The sequence below is a fragment of the Podarcis muralis genome, chromosome 9 (assembly GCF_964188315.1).
Source record: "Podarcis muralis chromosome 9, rPodMur119.hap1.1, whole genome shotgun sequence".
In the NCBI taxonomy this organism is placed as follows: domain Eukaryota; kingdom Metazoa; phylum Chordata; class Lepidosauria; order Squamata; family Lacertidae; genus Podarcis; species Podarcis muralis.
This window is the reverse complement of record NC_135663.1, coordinates 80035885-80053284: the sequence shown is the minus strand read 5'-3', so window position 1 is coordinate 80053284 and position 17400 is coordinate 80035885. Positions and strand designations below refer to the sequence as shown.

Here is a 17400-nt window from a genome sequence, read left to right as displayed (position 1 = left end):
TAGAAGCCATGTTTCCTCATGTGCCAGTTCTCTCCTTCTCAGTAGCAGTCACTGCTGTTTGCCCTCTGTCCAGGGCAGGGCAAGAAGGTGGCCACAGCATAGGAAGTAGGAATGGAGACGTGTGTGGGAAATTGCAGTCAATTATAACTATGCATAAGTGCTAGTTAGTACATGAAGGGGTTAAGACCAGAGACGTCTGTTCCTAGACTCAGCTAGGTCATGCCCCATTACCGCTGGGATGGAGGAAGTGAAGCTGTTTCTGCTCCTTTCTCTTCTCTCCACGTAATCCACCAGGACAGATGTGCCTGAACTTGCTCAAACTTTAGACCACATGCTTGAAACTATATGCTGTATTTTGCAACCAAGAGTAATCTATCTGTGTTCTCCTTACTCCTGCCTGGAATAACACATGAACCAGACCTTTGGCTTTAGTAAGTAATGTTTTTAAACTTACTTAACAATGTATGGTGTGTTCATTGCTAGAGGGGTAGAGAAGGGCACAAGAGCTTTAAGGAAGACTAAACAGGAGATGCAAAAGGGTCTAACAACCTAGGTGCACAGACAATTACCCACACGTAGGTCAGATGTATTTTCCACCTCCACAATGTGGAGCCACTGTATGGCATATTGCTTACAGCTTAGTAGCACATCCCCAAGAATACGTTTTGTCTAGTGTAACAGGTATGTTACTTCTGCCTACACAAATACTTAGGATTAGGGGACAAATATGTTGATATCTATCACATTTCTATCTTGCTCTTCTTCCAAAAAGCTGAGGGTTGTAGCTGCTGGGGTGAGGTGTTTCATGAAAGGCTTGACAAGCTCATCCTTACTAAAGACCTTGGCTACCTATAGCAATCGCATTTTGCAAAATTGCTGCTGAAGATGACAGGTTCTAAGTTCTACCCATCAGCTTCAACAGACCTTGAACTGGGAATCTGATTGCAATACCCTTTGGGCTATAATGCAGCATGCTCAATTTAACCCAGAATTTAATAATGGTTTCATTGACACTTTTAAATCTTGAGCTCAATATTATGCAGATAGGTATTTCAGGATTGGATTGAGGAGAGTTATGTGAGAGCATACATGCAACTTCAAAACAGACTAGGAGGTACTATAAATTTGTGCAGATGAGCAATTATTTCAAACAACTGACTGGGACAGCAAAGAACTAACCTTAGAAGATTTATTAGATATGGAATATTTACAGTGGTACCTTGGGTTTACAACCATAATTCATTCCAGAAGTCTGGTGCTTTCGCCAATGGGGCCTCCAACAAAAATGGGTTGTAATCCAAAAAAAGGTTGTAAACCAGGACATGCACTTCCAGGTTTGACATGTTTTTAATCCAAAACATATACAAACCAAGGTACCACTTTATAGTTAAGAAACCAGAGAGACATTTCTATGTATACCAGTTTACCAGTTGATTTGGAAGGAAGGAGGGATATAAATTGAAAGAATTTATATATTAATGTAAGAGAAGAGCTTAATGAGCTTGTCTGAGGACATTTGGAACAGTATTTGGAAGAACCGCCCTGAGATCTGATGATGAATCCAAAAATAAATAAAGAAGATTAATCTTCTCCAGGGTTTCAGACAAAGGCCTTTCTCATCTCCACCCACCTATGCTATGGATCCCAAATTTTGGGGTTCGTATTTAATTTTCCTCTCCACCATCCCCTGCCCACTCACAGAGTTTACACAGTTCTCTGGAACAGTAGCTCTTTTAAAACCAAAGACTGAAACATTAACCATCTTCAAAGGTGGTTTCAATTATGGTCCATTTAGCCTTATCTATAAGTTGAGTAATTGCACAATATCACAGCAAATTTCCCTACAATAGTAAATGTAAATTAACATTTTAATAGTTCCATATGGCATTTGGCACTATTAGAAACGGGCCAAAGAGAATAATTAATTGGGACATATCCCCACAAAGATTCACACCATGTAGCTACTGCAAATAGTCAGCAAAATGTGGTTTATTTATCACCTGTAGCATTCCAGAAACAAATGTGAGGCAACACTACTGGATCTTTCCTATTTTAAAAATCTGCCATGCTGGGAATTTTGTCTGCCACAGGAGGTCCATGTGTCAACCAAACATTTCTTACTTCTGCAAGTAATCATGAAAATGACAGAAGATCAGTTGCATCTTTCCTATCTTCTGTCTGTCTTTCAAAAATTCATTATTGAAATGTTCACCAATCTTTGTGTATCTGGGCAAACTGGGACTATGGCAGGAAGAACAAGCCTCAGCCATGTACTAATACTCACTGGCGTGAAGACTTTACTGCTGTTTCTGGATTTAAACAGATGGCTTAGAATCATCAGTCTCATTTACATAGATACCTATTTTGGACATATGGATTGCTTATATTGATTTATAAATTTAAAGTAGGGTTGATGTAAATTTTTTACTGTCAGTGTCAGCTGGAAATGTTTTTATTCTTCTTTCTTTCTCTGTTATATTTGCAGATAAACGCTCTCAGAAGAATTAGTAGTTCAAGCAGACCTGATCCCAATGAGCCCAATGAGTTTTGACTCACTGAAATTAATGGAAACGCAGAAGCAATGGTTCTGTTTGTGTGGCAATGGATTTACCCCATGTTATTAGTGGAAATGTGTGTGTGTGGCATTTGAATTTTATGCCTCGGGGACCAAAATGTATTGGGATGATCTTAGGATCAGATTGTACAGAAGCAGAGATGGATTATTAGAGTTTGTTATAATAAAGCACATGGGAATGGGAAACCCAAGACCACTCCATGCAAGGGCAGCCCAACCCATTTCGCCACCAGAGGCAAAATGGGCAAAGGGTCCCCCGTACCCCCCGCTGAAGCCTCACTTATCAGGGTCACTGCAGCTTCCGGCGAGATTTTGTGAGATGCCTGTGAGATTTTGCCAGAAGCCACGGCAGCTGCCACAGACATGGGACCCCGGTGGCAGTGGCGGGGCGGTTAGTTGTGGCACCCATGGAGACACTGCCCTGTGGGATTCCACCACCTGAGGCGGGCTACTTCACTCCGCCTAAAAAATGGAACCCAATTTACCAGCCTGAAAAGTGGAACGCCCTCCCATCAGATGTCAAAGAAATAAACAACCATCTGACTTTTAGAAGACATCTGAAGGCAGCCCTGTTTAGGGAAGCTTTTCATATTTGACGAATTATTGTATTTTAATATTTTCCTGGAAGCCACCCAGATGGGCAGGGTATTAATCATCATCATCAAATATTTATATTTTTGTTTCCAAAAACGAATAAAAGGAAGACATTCTACAGTAACATTAAAGCAGTTATAAAACTGTTCAGTTTTAAAAACAGTTAAAACAAAGCACAGTCACAGGAATACGTTGTGTCTTCAAAAACATACTGGTACATCTCAGATGTCAAATGCTGTCTGTCAGGGCCAAACCAGACAATATGCCAGCTATGTATCTGTGACCTTAAGAGCAATTGTCTTACGAATGTTGTCAGCACAGGAGACCTAGTCTACAGCTAGCACTGTACTTTGCAGTGGGCACAGCTGCCTTATAAGCTAAAGTTGCCAGATTTTTTTCAATGAATCCGGGGACACTTTTCAACTTCCTACTAAATAGATGGATTTTGTCAGGGGACTGATTTGTAAATCTGGGGACTGTCCCCGGGAAACAGGGACATCTGGTAACCTTATTATAAGCAAAACTTTTTAAAAGTTTAAAGTAAAAGGGCGGAAAGGTCAGGTGATTTAGGGTCCACTATGAAAGATCCAGGGCACCCCCTCAACAGTGCCCCTGATCTGCATAGCTGTATAGTCAGTATAGCTAAAACATGCTGCGCTCTCTTAGATCAGAAAGCACCCTAAGTAGGGATCTATTTGGATTTAATTTACCTGTATATAAGCCTTGGGTGGCTCCAGCAAATGAAACAAGTTCAGCTCTTTCTCTTGGTGCAGAAGAGGGGCTGAGAGTAATTGATAAGGTCATCTGAGAAATCAGTGCTGGTGTTGCAAGTTGCATTCCTATTTATCCAGCATTCTTGCTTTGAACAGAAATACATGACCAAAAGCAGAATTAATTTTGATGAAAGGAAGTATTCATTTTAAACACATATTTCTGAAGCAGGCAAAAACTCTGATGGGAGAGAGTAGGGAGAAATCCTTCCTATGTTAATTAATTAACTATAGGAGAAACCGAGATAATGCTTCAGAAGACAGAAGGCACAAGCCGCTGGGAAGCCATGAAGTGATTCAAGCAATGTCACCTGGTTATCTTGAGATCAAAAAGTCAATTTTGTGAATAAGAGTTTGGAGTCAGTGGTGGTGGGGATGATTTAGGATGCAGAAGAGATTACTGGTGATTCCGAACAGATAAAATAAAGCACTTCACACAGTGCATACTAATCTGAGGAATTTGTTCCCACAAGATATGGAGATAGCTTTATCCTCCTTAAATTTGTGTAAACTAGAGACTATGTCCTAATGGCTATGTGAAACCCGCTAGTTGCTGTGAGCTAGCAAGAGCAGAAGGGTTTGGCCACCATGGAAAAGGATGCAGAATTAGGTGAGTCTTTGGTCTTAAGATAGCCCAGGTATTTTTCCCTTTTCCACCAGTGGATTTAAAGTCTGCCTACAAATCTTCTACTTTCACTCTTTGCATCTTCAAAGTCATGATGGGCACTGTGTCAAAGGAAGCGCAAGTCGATCCATTTTAAAATAAAAGAACATCAGCATCTGTCAGTGAGGATTTATAAGCAGGCCTTACAGGTAAACAAAATGTACCGGTCACTTTGAAAGATAATGCTATTTAATTGTGATCCTGTGCAGGCTGTTTCTGGAGGGTCTGTAATCGGCAACATCCCATCTAAACAAAATGTTATCTTTGTTTACTATACTTATCTTGTTCGTTAATTGATCCAGTGTTGAGTGTCTCAGTGAACAACACTCCAATTAAAGCCTTTTACCTATAATTTGTTTAGCTCAGATTAAGACGCAAAGACAGCTGGGGAAAGCAGCACCAGAACTCACTGCTGCGCATCCGGGAGATGTCAGGAGATTCATGACCAAAGCATTTGTTGCATGGTAATTTTGCAGAGCATCAGATTATTTGCTCATTTCAATTACTTACACATCCAAAAAAATGTTATGTGAATTGAGCATAAGGAAATAAATAAAATAAAATAAAATAAAGGGGTGGGGGTGGGGAGAGACACCTCAAATACAATAACTATAACAGTTCCAGTATTCCTTGATGCAAAACTCTTCACAAGCAGGTCAAAGTGCTTTGGAATAAAACAGTACCCCTTCTTCAGGAGCTTCAGAAATTCTTAAAATTAAAAATGCCTTGTTCTTAAAATATAAGCAACTCAAGAACCAGCTTGAAAAGGTTGTAGAGGAATTTTTTGGGCTTGCCGATCGGAATGTCGGCGGTTTGAATCCCCGCGACGGGGTGAGCTCCCATTGCTCGGTCCCAGCTCCTGCCAACCTAGCAGTTCGAAAGCATGTCAAAGTGCAAGTAGATAAATAGGTCCCGTTCCAGCGGGAAGGTAAACGGTGTTTCCGTGCGCTGCTCTGGTTCACCAGAAGCGGCTTAGTCCTGCTGGCCACATGACCTGGAAGCTGTACGCCGGCTCCCTCGGCCAATAAAGCGAGATGAGCGCTGCAACCCCAGAGTCGGCCATGACTGGACCTAATGGTCAGGGCCCCCTTTACCTTTAAGATTATATTACCATTACAATTCAAGCACCTGAAGGGGCGTTCTACTCCAAAATGTGTTGAGCTACTCTGAAGAGTTTTCTATCACTGAGTGAAACTATGGAATTAAGTTGGGAATCAGTGAGCAAAACCATTCCCTGCGAAGCCTGTGCTCTTTTTCATGGGAACCAACAGCCAGGGAGGGATTCCATAAATTGAGGACCCGGCAGCATCTGGTGCCTTCACCATACAGATTTTGGTAAATGCTGAAGATGCATGTCTTTTACGCTGAAATGTCTGTTTTCGAGACCTGTCCATTTTCTGTGAGTGTAATTTGTTTTAGAGGGACGCGGGTGGTGCTGTGGGTAAAACCTCAGTGCCTAGGACTTGCTGATCGTATGGTCGGCAGTTCAAATCCCCGCGGCGGGGTGCGCTCCCGCTGCTCGGTCCCAGCGCCTGCCAACCTAGCAGTTCGAAAGCACCCTAAGTGCAAGTAGATAAATAGGTACCGCTTTATAGCGGGAAGGTAAACGGCGTTTCCGTGTGCGGCTCTGGCTCGCCAGATGCCGCTTAGTCACGCTGGCCACGTGACCCGGAAGTGTCTGCGGACAGCGCTGGCTCCCGGCCTCTTGAGCGAGATGAGCGCGCAACCCTAGAGTCGGTCATGACTGGCCCGTACGGGCAGGGGTACCTTTACCTTTACCTAATTTGTTTTAACTCTTTTTAGTACTGAATTTTAATAGTTGCAATCCACTCTGAGATCTGCGCTGGTAAAGGGCAGGTAATTAATAATAATAAAGGTGATTAATAATAATAAATCTAGTTACGTTGCCATACGGAAGAAAAAAAGGCATGGCTTTTAAAGTTGGTTGCCTTTTGCGCCTGCTCTTAAGCCTGATAGTAATGTCATTGAAACCTTAAGTTTTGTCTGTGCTTGGACCGACCACTGCACGTCTATAGTGTGACAATCTCACATGGTAAGTCACGTCAGAGAAAATGTTTCTATCTCACAAAATGGTTGTGCAAAAACTTGTAAGTTTTTAGGTGTTTGTTGTTGTGATGCTGGAAATTTTTAAGGGGACAGAAATGTCTTTGTTTGTGACTGCTTTGCCTGTAACCTAGAACTGATAAAACCTGTCTGTCTGGTAGGATCGTGATGATGTTGTACCTAAAGGTACTACTTAAACAAGGTTAGAACAGAGCCCTGAAAATAATTTAAATTCATTTCTCAATCACATTTACATTCTCTTTTCAAACATCCTCTTAGGAAAATGGTCCCTAAACTACGCTCTTAGAGAAACACACACACACCCTTTAACTGTTCTTGTTATTGTTTGTGACTCCTTATTATCCACACCCAGGAATTCTTTGGGTCTCGTTAATAGGAAAGACAGCCTTCTTTAGCCCCTGTCTTTTAAAACTGTCAGATAATTACACAGTTGGCTTTAGAGTTTAACTTGTCAAAGGAGTTTTCATTACTTTGTTCCTTTTGGGCAACCTGCCCTATTGTGTTCCTGGAAGACTAAACAGAACCTATATTAACTGTCAGTTAATTATACACCATTTTTTCCTTCAGCTTTTACCAGTCAAAGGGGCAGGTAGGCTGCAATCCTATCATCTCAATCACTGTCTTTTGCCAAAAAAGAATCAATAAAGATGAGTCACATAGTGTCACCTAGCGTCTGATACTCAAAGCCACCCATTCCTAATTGCCTTTAGAGATGAATGATAATGAAAACTTTGAAGTGATAATCAGTCTAATGAGTGGTCTTGCTGAGAGGGCAGATCATGTGTCAGTAGAGTTTGCAGATGCTTAAAGGCAAACAAAGCCCACTTTCCTTTTAGAGCTGAGAAGACCCTGGCGAGTCTGGTACCCAGAGGCCTGCACAATGACAGAGACTGGCTCTCAGCGGGATGCTGAAGCCTGCGGATCACAACTGACTCCATCCATCTTGCTCTTTGCCTTTTAATCAACCCAGTCAGAGCGAACTCTCTTGGATCTTGTAGCGTAAGTCTATAGTCGTGGCTTAACATGGGTTGTTTGGATCAGAACGAGAAGCATGGCAACACATTCCTTCTCTTTGGAAAATGTTTGATTTAAGCCGTGGCAGAAACTTCATGGGCAACGTTTGGGAAGCCTAGCTAACAGTTGTGGCCTTAAATGCAGGAGAGCAGGGCAGCTACACGACAATAGAGAGACAATAAAAGGTCGTTCAAACAGCAGTGAAAACCAACATCAGCACAAAAAACAAAGGCGGTGTTTGGTTTGCTAATAAGAGGCTGAGGGGCTTTGTGTCACAATTCCTGAAATGTGTCTTCATTGCCGTGGGTCATATATTTCATTTTCATTTTCTTCTGTTTATGAATGGAAAGATAGGAAGTTTGAGAAGGCTGCTTCTAAAAGTTTGAAGTAAGACTATAAAAAGAACAATGAAAATATTTGGAAGTGTTATATACAGATTGCAAGTTCCTTTACCTTGGGATGCTCTTTAGTAAGAGAGGAAACTAGTTCAATTTCTGTCTTCTGTCCCAAAACATATTGGGATAGTCTTGGACTTTAAGTCAACAATTCATCATGAACTAAAGAAATAAGAAGTTTTAAAAGCAACTCTATTCAAAGAAAAGTCCTACTGAGTTTAATGGGATTCGCTCCCCATGATTTCAGCCCAGCACTTACACAGGCTCACTGCTTTGAGGCACTTTTTTGTCCAGTTCCATGTGGAACCCATTCTTGGTAATGGCTTCCCCATTTATGTACTGTATTAGGAAAAGGAATGTCACATATATTATTTCGTATGGTTTTCTGCTCAGCCTTCAAACTGACTGACAGTGTAAACACCCCTGAATTTCTTTAGCTGCAGTGATGGAACCAGTGGTGTCATCGCCAGAGGCTTTCTGGAGAAAGTCCATTTGAGCCATAATATCAATGTTTGGCTGATGGGATTAATCAGTTCATGTTAACACAGTGATTATCATAAAGTAAAGGGGGAACATTTCAAAAGAATAATCCAGTCTGAGAAAGTGAAGCAAAATCATTTGTGCTTCCAGAGAGGTCATGGTTGAATTATCACAAAACTCTCTTTATTCAAAGCAGATGCTTATTATGATAAATTTAGTGTGAAAAGTGAAGCAAAATGCATATAAAAGACATTGTCTCCTCGATTATGTAATAAGAAACCACCTCATTATATATCCACCAAAGATGATTGTATTTTACTAGGGGCTGTATAACTACAGTCTGCCAAAAGCCTCTCACAGTCCTCTTCCAATATTTTACATGAAATAGCATACTTCTGAGAATAAAGCCAAATGACCAGTAACCGAAGAATCTAAAATAAACATCATTTTAAAGGCGCAAAAGGCATTTCTTACTGTCTCCATCATGTATATTCTTCCTATTGTTAATATACATGCATGAAGACATTTTCATTTTGCTTTCTGTTCTTGAGACTATAAAGCACATAGCAGCCAGCCGAGAACATTTCCTTGTGCATTTTATAAAATGCCTGCAATCCTATCAATGCAATGCATTTTAGAAGCGCTATTAATGCAGCCCCACTTAGCTTCTGCAGGCCACAACTGAACCTTCTGAAAGGCTCCTGGCTGCCACCAAAAACAGCAGCCTTATTGTGCAGCAATACAAAACATATGACATGGTGCTGCTGCTCTGAGAATCTCTCCCCACCCCCAAAGGAGGCGGCCAATGAAGAGGAGTGCCCTGCCCGAAAAGCCCATCAGATGTTTCATATTATGTATGGGAGAAAGGAGAATCTGAGGTGCTCTTTTCAGTGGCAGTACCATGTCCTAGCCCTAGTTCCAACTTTCATCTGCACAACTATTTGTAAAAAGAAGTTTTACAGCCATTTTACTTTCCTTTGAGAAACAGTTCAGTAAATACCTGCCATAACCAGGAGGCTCAGATTCTTGGGCTCTCCTGCAGGTTTGCAAAAGAGTGCCTGCTTGGTTTGGGGGGGGGGGGGGATTGGTTATAATGTTTACTTGCTTTTTGTTTTAGCGCCCTCCAGTGTCCCCGCAGGTGTACTGGTGGTTTCTTTTCTGCTTTGTTCAATTAATTTGAAGATCAGCAGTAGAGAGCATCACACACACACCCCACTTCTGTATGGCTTGCAAACTTTTGGAAGAATCCTGGAAAGAAAGTGAAGGCCGGATCCGCCACAAAGTTCTGTTGCACAGGGAAAGACACAGGAGGAAGGCGAAGATGCAGGAGCCGGGAGGGTCCACTTCTCAGGTAAGCAATGGGGAAATTTGTCAGATGAAAGTTGCAGCAGGGGTGGCACGGTGGCGGAGATTTCTCTGGTGCTGTGATAATCCCCTGAATAATTTTATATGGGGTTTAATTTTCTGATATTAAAAAAGAAAAACGCAGAAGGTTGATTTTCTTCCCCACCATTGCAGGAAATTTGCACCCTCAAGAAGCTGAGATTTTCACGGGCTGCTAAGAACTTTTTGGTTCATTGGATATTTATGCATAGGATTTCTTCTCAAATGTCGCTGATATAAAGAAGCCCAAGCTGTGATAAACTGATGGCTGAAGAGGACTTGAAGTTCCTGCCAAGGCAAAGGTGGCCATCATCTTAACAGATGTACTCAATTTTGAGTGTATTGATTTAACTCCTGCATAAAATATGGTATAAGCAAAGAACAGAAGGGGAAAGATTTGAATATTTACTGTGTAATTGTATCATACTAACTAAGGATATGTATGCAATATTTTATTTTTATGGGACCAACAGGAAAAAAGCTTACTTCCATCCCCATATCTTATAGCACCTGAAGGCAAACAAATTTATTATAGCATAAGCTTTTGTAGAATAGTAAGGTAGATTTCCCTGGATGCACATAGCGAGTGGACATGCTTTAAAATGTGCTGTAAGATACAGCGTTGTGGCCATATGAGTAACCTACATATGAATTTTAGGATCCTGTTGCTTCAGTACAAATAGGGAGAAATTGGTCCTTGTGACAGCTTGAACAGAAATAGATGAACTCATGGCAGTTACATCCTATGGTTAAGCATTTGAGTTAACAGGAGTAAAACTCATTCCTGACCCAGCCTTTGTGATCAACAACTGCTCTCTGCATTGCATCAAAAGGATTCTAAAATTCAGATATTATCTGTTAGCAACATCTCCACAGTAAGTATGGGAAGCTGGTGAGTTTATTTATTCTGAACAAAAATTTGAGATATAAGCAAATATTATTCCTGTTTTTAACACAGATCATAGGTTTGAGAGACTGCTTCTATTTTAGAATAAATGTTCCTGTGATAATTCTACCCCTGCTAATAGTCTTCCTTTTTAGTTGCAACACCAGACATTAGAGCAAATGTAATATCAGCTAGGGGACACTAAGACTGCATTGACTGATATGTAAAACTCAAATTAAAATTTTGATTATTTTATCCAGAAAAGCCAACACCGGAGCTGATAAAAGTTTTTAACACTTGTAAATGTGTACCACTGCCATCATCACCATCATCTTCCCACTACGATTTTTCACAGATTTTGCTGGTGTTTACAGTGATAAAAAGGATTGCAAAACATGTATGAGGAGAGATAACAGCAAGATAAAAAAATCTTGTTTCTCAATTCTCTTCATACTTAGAGCACAGACAGATGATTCCCTCCCTCCCGGCCCACATTTCACTTTGGAAGTCTTTTGTGGTTTGACTGCACCTGGTATTCTAGGCAGCCAGTCTTCCCAACAATCAGGTAAATTTCATAATAAATTTTGTAATCTCCTTATGCAGTTTTCTCTTGCTGAAACTTTCCATTATTCATTGTGGTGTTTACCTCTTTAGACAATCCATGCTGTGGTATGACCATACTCATTAAACCCCTCGTGCTAATGACATCAAAACTTGATTCCTGCTATCACTGTATCCGCCTATTTTCAGTTGGAAGGATATGTGAAACTGGACAGTTGGACAGTATCATCTTCTGCATTTTAAAAGAAGTAAGGACAAGGAAAAGGGTTTCCATGCAGCCAAATGCACACTGGAATGTGCACTGAAGTACAATTTCCACCGAAAGCCCTTCCTTGAGTTCTTAAAGTGCAGAACAATTTCAAATGTGAATGATTTTTCCAGATTAAATTACAGGTAACATCAGGATATCTTTTTTTTTGGGGGGGGGAAACCATGCAATCTTATGAGAATAATGGAAAGACTCCCTTATGGTAATACTTGGTAATACCTTTACTGCGTTTCTTTATATGCTTGTATATGATTAGTTTCATGAATATGTGACAGAAACTGAAAGCTATAGTCTGAAGAAATTGAGTGTTTAAAGCAAACTTTAAGAATTCTGGAAATCTGAGGTAGAAGAATGCGAAAGCAAATGCTTTGAAAGTACTCCATGACAGGGCAAAGTAAACGGAAGTGTTAAATCTGGAGAGGGGCTGGAAAGAGGTGGGGAACCGAGGAGAAAGGAAATGTACAGCACAACTGTGTGCATGTTTACTTGGAAATAAGTCCCCATCTTCAACAGGACTTACTCCCAGAAAAGCGTGATAGGAGTGAGCTAGACCCATTTTTTGAGCTGCAATCCTAAACTAGGTCTGCATACATTACGATTTACCAAGCCAAATACAGCCTGCTAGTTGTGCATTGTGCCCGACAACTGTTTCTGCAATCCCAGGCAACTCTTGTTTGCGAGCCATGCTTAACTTGGTGGGTCACAAGTTTGCAGGCTTGATATAGTGCTGAAAATCTACAAGAATAAGAATATGAAAGTTTTTTAAAAAGATTTTAAAAAAACAAAAAGCAAAGTACGTATCTGTGCTGCATTAACTGTAAGGGGAAGTAGCTCACACATTATGTTTTTATTTATTCAACCTGGTAAGAATAAATTCAAAAGGCTGAATTTTAACCCCTAATCAAAATGCATTTTTGCAGTTATTCTCCACCCCCATGAAGTTATCTCCTGCTGAATACAGTTTTGCCTCCCTTTTGATCTCTCCCTCCTGTTTGTTTCATCATCACTAGGACTTATAATTGACCTGTGCACAATTTAACACTCTTGCCTGTATCTCTGCTGCCACATTTGATTTTTTAATGTTGCTTTTGACCTATTATTAAGTTTGCCTCTTACTTCTATCTCAGTCATCACTGCAAAAGGCCACATGTTAATAATAAAAGGTGGGGGACAAGGCAAAACAAAAAAATTACGGTACATGTAATGTACAAATAAAGTCATTTGGCTCTTTAGGAGAGAATGTGCTGTATGTAGGCTTGGCATATGTCAGGAAAATTCCTGACATATCTTTGTTATTGGGTGTAAAAATGGCATCGGGGAATTTTGCCGAATTGGCAAAATGTCAGGGAAAACCCGGATGTATGGCAACGCGATGGAAAAGCAGTGGAAATAGCTCAAAAAGCTTAAAATCAAAAAGCTTAGGTCTCCCCCCAAAAAAAGCTTAACAATTTTGGTGGGTATCAGGAATTTTACTTTTTGAAATAAGGCAACTCTAGGTGTATGTTTTGGTAACACCCCCACTGTTTTGCTAGCAAGTTCAGTCTCTGTATTGGGAAAGAAGACTGATTTTTTAAAAAATTCATCCCCCCCGCCCAATCTTGGTCATTCTAGTGAGGTTGCCAAAATTTAGAGTAGCTGTAATTACATTTTCTATTGATGTTTAACTTACTTTTACTCTTGGAAACTGACATCCTTAGTTGATTTTTATTCAGACAAAGTTTTCCCTGAAGGAATATGGAGAACATACACATAAAAGAGTTTGGCCTTTGAACACTTTTTCGTTTTCCACATTAAAAGTTAAAAATATAAAACGTCCATGATCACTGAAAGCAGTAGAGGCGGCAGTATACATTGGCCACTGTTGACTGAAGAAAGCCAACCCAAACTTCACCTTCTAATGCAATATTGCTAAAGCTAAGTATATCGCCATCTATTCCCTCCTGCCTGCCCAGGGGCGACGCAGCCCATTTTGTAACTGGAGGTGGAATTCCAAAGCCCCCTGCCCCCACGCCAAAACCTTCCTTACCTGGGTTGTGCAGCAGTGCCTGCAAAGTGGTGGTGACTGCAAGTTCCAGCAAGATCTCATGTAGTGTATGAGAGCTCACAAGATTTAGGTGAAATGTCAGTGGACGCCACTGCTGCTGTTTCTCCGCCAGTGCTAGAGGGGCAGAGCCCCCAAATCTTTGTGTTCCTCTGCCTGAAGCTGCTGCCTGAGTCTGCCTCATGGGCAGCCTGACCCTATGGCTGCCCCATGTAAGCTGCTGCTGTGGGCTGCCCAAAAGAAAGCTGGATAGAACAACTTTAAACATTAAGAACTGCATCATGCCCAGCCCTGGAATAAGGATGCAAAAATGCATTGCTCTGCTTTCCTTTGAAGGACATAGCAACGGGGGGTGGTCTGGTTGTCTAGGCAGCCCAAGACCTCCATGCCCACTGCCTAGGCTTGTGCTCCTAGCACAGCAAAAACAATGTGGGAGGCAGCAGTTAGTTCTCTGCAGCCACAGGAGGTGCTGTGATTCTCCAGTACTCCCAGAGGGGCACTCCATTGCCTCTGGAGACAGATGGATGCCATCAACCACCAACAAAATTCCCTGCACTTCACCGGAAGGTCCCAGGGCATGGAGTCTTCTCCCCGCCACGCGGCATCTTTCTGAGAAATCACATAAATTTCTTCTTAAGCAATGTGTTTTAAACAAGATGTTGTTATTCTTGGGTGTGTGAGTTGGCATGTATAGGTTTGGGGAGTGGGTTGAATAATGATAAAGCAAAATAATTAGTGCCAGTTCTGTTCGTTTCGGACACCCTCAAGGGATGAGGCAACTGCTTTGGCTCGGCTGCCAATGGGCTCCTCCTCTCTCTGAATGTTCTTCCAGTGGCAGCTCTTGCCCCAGGCTGCAGCGGAAGGAGAGATGCCCCAGAGCTGCTAACTCAATTGGCTCCTGTCCTTTAACTCTCATCTTTGAGCTGCCATTCCACCTGGATGCAGACAGGAACTGGGAGTCAGCGCTCACTCCATCAGCTTTGGTTCAGCTTCCATGTGGCCCCTCCCATCCCTCAGCTGTTTCCATTAAATTTGGTTATTGTAACCACTACTGTGTTATTAAAGGTAAAGGGACCCCTGACCTTTAGGTCCAGTCGTGGCCGACTCTGGGGTTACGGCGCTCATCTCGCTTTATTGGCCAAGGGAGCCGGCGTACAGCTTCCGGGTCATGTGGCCAGCATGACTAAGCCGCTTCTGGCGAACCAGAGCAGTGCATGGAAACGCCGTTTACCTTCCCGCCAGAGCGGTACCTATTTATCTACTTGCACTTTGACGTGCTTTCGAACTGCTAGGTTGGCAGGAGCAGGGACTGAGCAACGGGAGCTCACCCCGTTGCGGGGATTCGAACCGCCGACCTTCTGATCGGCAAGTCCTAGGCTCTGTGGTTTAACCCACAGCGCCACCCACATTATTATGTTATTACGCATCTTTTAAAACCACTTCGCAACCTTTATTGGTGTCTGGATCTCCTTGTTTTCCTCTTCCCTCCCCTTCTCCTTTCCCTTTTGTGCTGCACCTTTTAGATTGTGCGGAAGGAATGTGTTTCTGATCAGCGCTCAGTGCAACTCTTTTAGCACTTGGTAAATTTTAGGAACTTTATAGATTACAGTGGTACCTCAGGTTACATACGCTTCAGGTTACATACGCTTCAGGTTACAGACTCCGCTAACCCAGAAATAGTACTTCGGGTTAAGAAATTTGCTTCAGGATGAGAACAGAAATCATGCTCTGGCGGCATGGCAGCAGCAGGAGGCCCCATTAGCTAAAGTGGTGCTTCAGGTTAAGAACAGTTTTAGGTTAAGAAGGGACCTCCGGAACGAATTAAGTACTTAACCTGAGGTACCACTGTAATCATTATCATCATATGCATATTCTATTTACCACATAAAAACAAGGGGCACAGCCTTCTGCAAGGATCTTTTGTGCAAACCTCCTTGGTATAAAGAGGGGTTCTCAAAAACTCCTCTGGAACTTCCTAGAGCTCTTGTGCAGTTCACATTTGTTCCAGTGAGGAGATGGTGGATCATGTCCCCGATACCGACTACTAAGGTAACAGAATATCTTCTTTCCTGCATGCTCTGCACATATTTTCAGGGAGCTTGATTAGCACAAAGTTTGCCAATTTCCCCCAAATTTAAGTGGGATTTCTTTTTCACTTTCATAAAGTTGCTGAGTTTATTTTGAATGGGGGCCAGTGAATGTGTCTGATACTGCTTAGTCAAACAACCCAACAATTTCCAAATATGGCTTCTTTTGTTGACATGCCTTGATTACGAGTAAGTGGTATAAGCAAACTGCCTCAAAAAGAGGTTTTCAGCATTAGAATTCAACACATGTGAGCTGTTGTTCTTCCCATGCCAGGAAAGTATGGAACAAATAAAATATACTGAATATAACTTTATTACAGAATCGAGCCAAATTATGCCTGTCCCAGCAAGAATTTACAAAAGCAAAGCAGCTTCAGCTGGTCTGAGTCATGACTTTTGTGCATCTGGGGTTGTCACTACAATATTGTAGCATGTTTCTCTGGGGATACTTCTACCTGCAGTGCTTTGAGGGAAAGAATGTAGTTCATTGTGTGTATATGGGTGTTGTAGAAATATAGACCAAACTAAAAATCTCGAATTTCAAGGGGAGGCTTTTTTTATAGCCATTATAAAAGAAGCCATAGTATATACTCCTAGAGTCTCTCTTCTCAAAACTAAGCTTTAAACCTTCACATCAAGGTACCTGTGGAAGTGCAAATCACATCTAAATGCAGTTACTGTACGCAGGAAACCAAGATCAAGTTCAAACGCATCTGAGCACAAGTTTGAAAAAGCACTTTTTAAAGCAGTTAGTCTTCAAAGCTCTCTCTCTCTCTCTCTATGGGAGGAGGGGATCTGAAAGTATTATGTACCTAATAAGGTGGACCAGTTCAATCATCTCCTCTAACCTTTTAAAAAATATATATTTATAGAGAAGCCTTTCTTCCTTTGGGCCAGAAATCAAGACAGGATTTTGCCACTGTATCGTCTATCATTATAATCTGAAAGTGCTGGTACTGCTGTAGTATTCTGGCTACAAACTTTTAAAACTACATATATTTTCAGGAAATTAATCTGTACAGTATGATCTTCCATGATACCTGAGTACAAGTTGTCTACTTGGATGAATATTAAAATTTTCCAAAATCCTGAAAGCATTGTTCCTGACTTCATTTTGCAATAAACGTGTGGTAATGGCCGTTTTCATTATGGCTACACATGAATGCAAAAGTGTGCAGGTACTCACAGCTTTGCTTCTCTTCCAGTCCTACTGCTTTTAGCTACGTCAAGATTTTGATCAGTCTTATGTCAAAACCTGGAGTTGTACTTTGTCTCTCTAAGACATACTGTGAGTGGTAAGCTAAGGATGAACCTTGACTGCAGTTCATGACTTGTCTGGAGCAAAACAATGCGCCTGACTACAGCCATAGGCAAAAGGTAAAGGACCCATGGACAGTTAAGTCCAGTCAAAAGTGACTATGGGGTTGCGGCGCTCATCTTGCTTTCAGGCCAAGGGAGCCAGTGTTTGTCCACAGATAGCTTTCCAGGTCATGTGGCCAGGACTAAACTGTTTCTGGCGCAACTGGACACTGTGACGGAAACCAAAGTGCATGGAAACGCCACAGCGGTACCGATTTATCTACTTGCACTGGCATGC

The 17400-nt window shown here is 41.6% G+C and overlaps 1 long non-coding RNA gene across 6 annotated transcripts; it reads left to right on the top strand.

Moving 5' to 3' along the window:
- The first annotated feature begins 7514 nt into the window (after positions 1 to 7514).
- LOC114604443 (uncharacterized) lies at positions 7515 to 16897 on the top strand. 6 transcript variants are annotated; one of them, XR_003708309.2, is made up of 4 exons: positions 8679 to 9619; positions 9760 to 9928; positions 10096 to 11411; positions 11501 to 16897. It is a non-coding gene; the product is annotated as an uncharacterized LOC114604443 (long non-coding RNA). The 6 variants fall into 6 exon arrangements; XR_013394294.1 differs by having other exon boundaries at positions 8690 to 9619; positions 10096 to 10262; positions 11305 to 16897; XR_003708306.2 differs by lacking the exon at positions 8679 to 9619 and adding an exon at positions 7515 to 7687 and having other exon boundaries at positions 10096 to 16897.
- Positions 16898 to 17400: the final 503 nt, after the last annotated feature.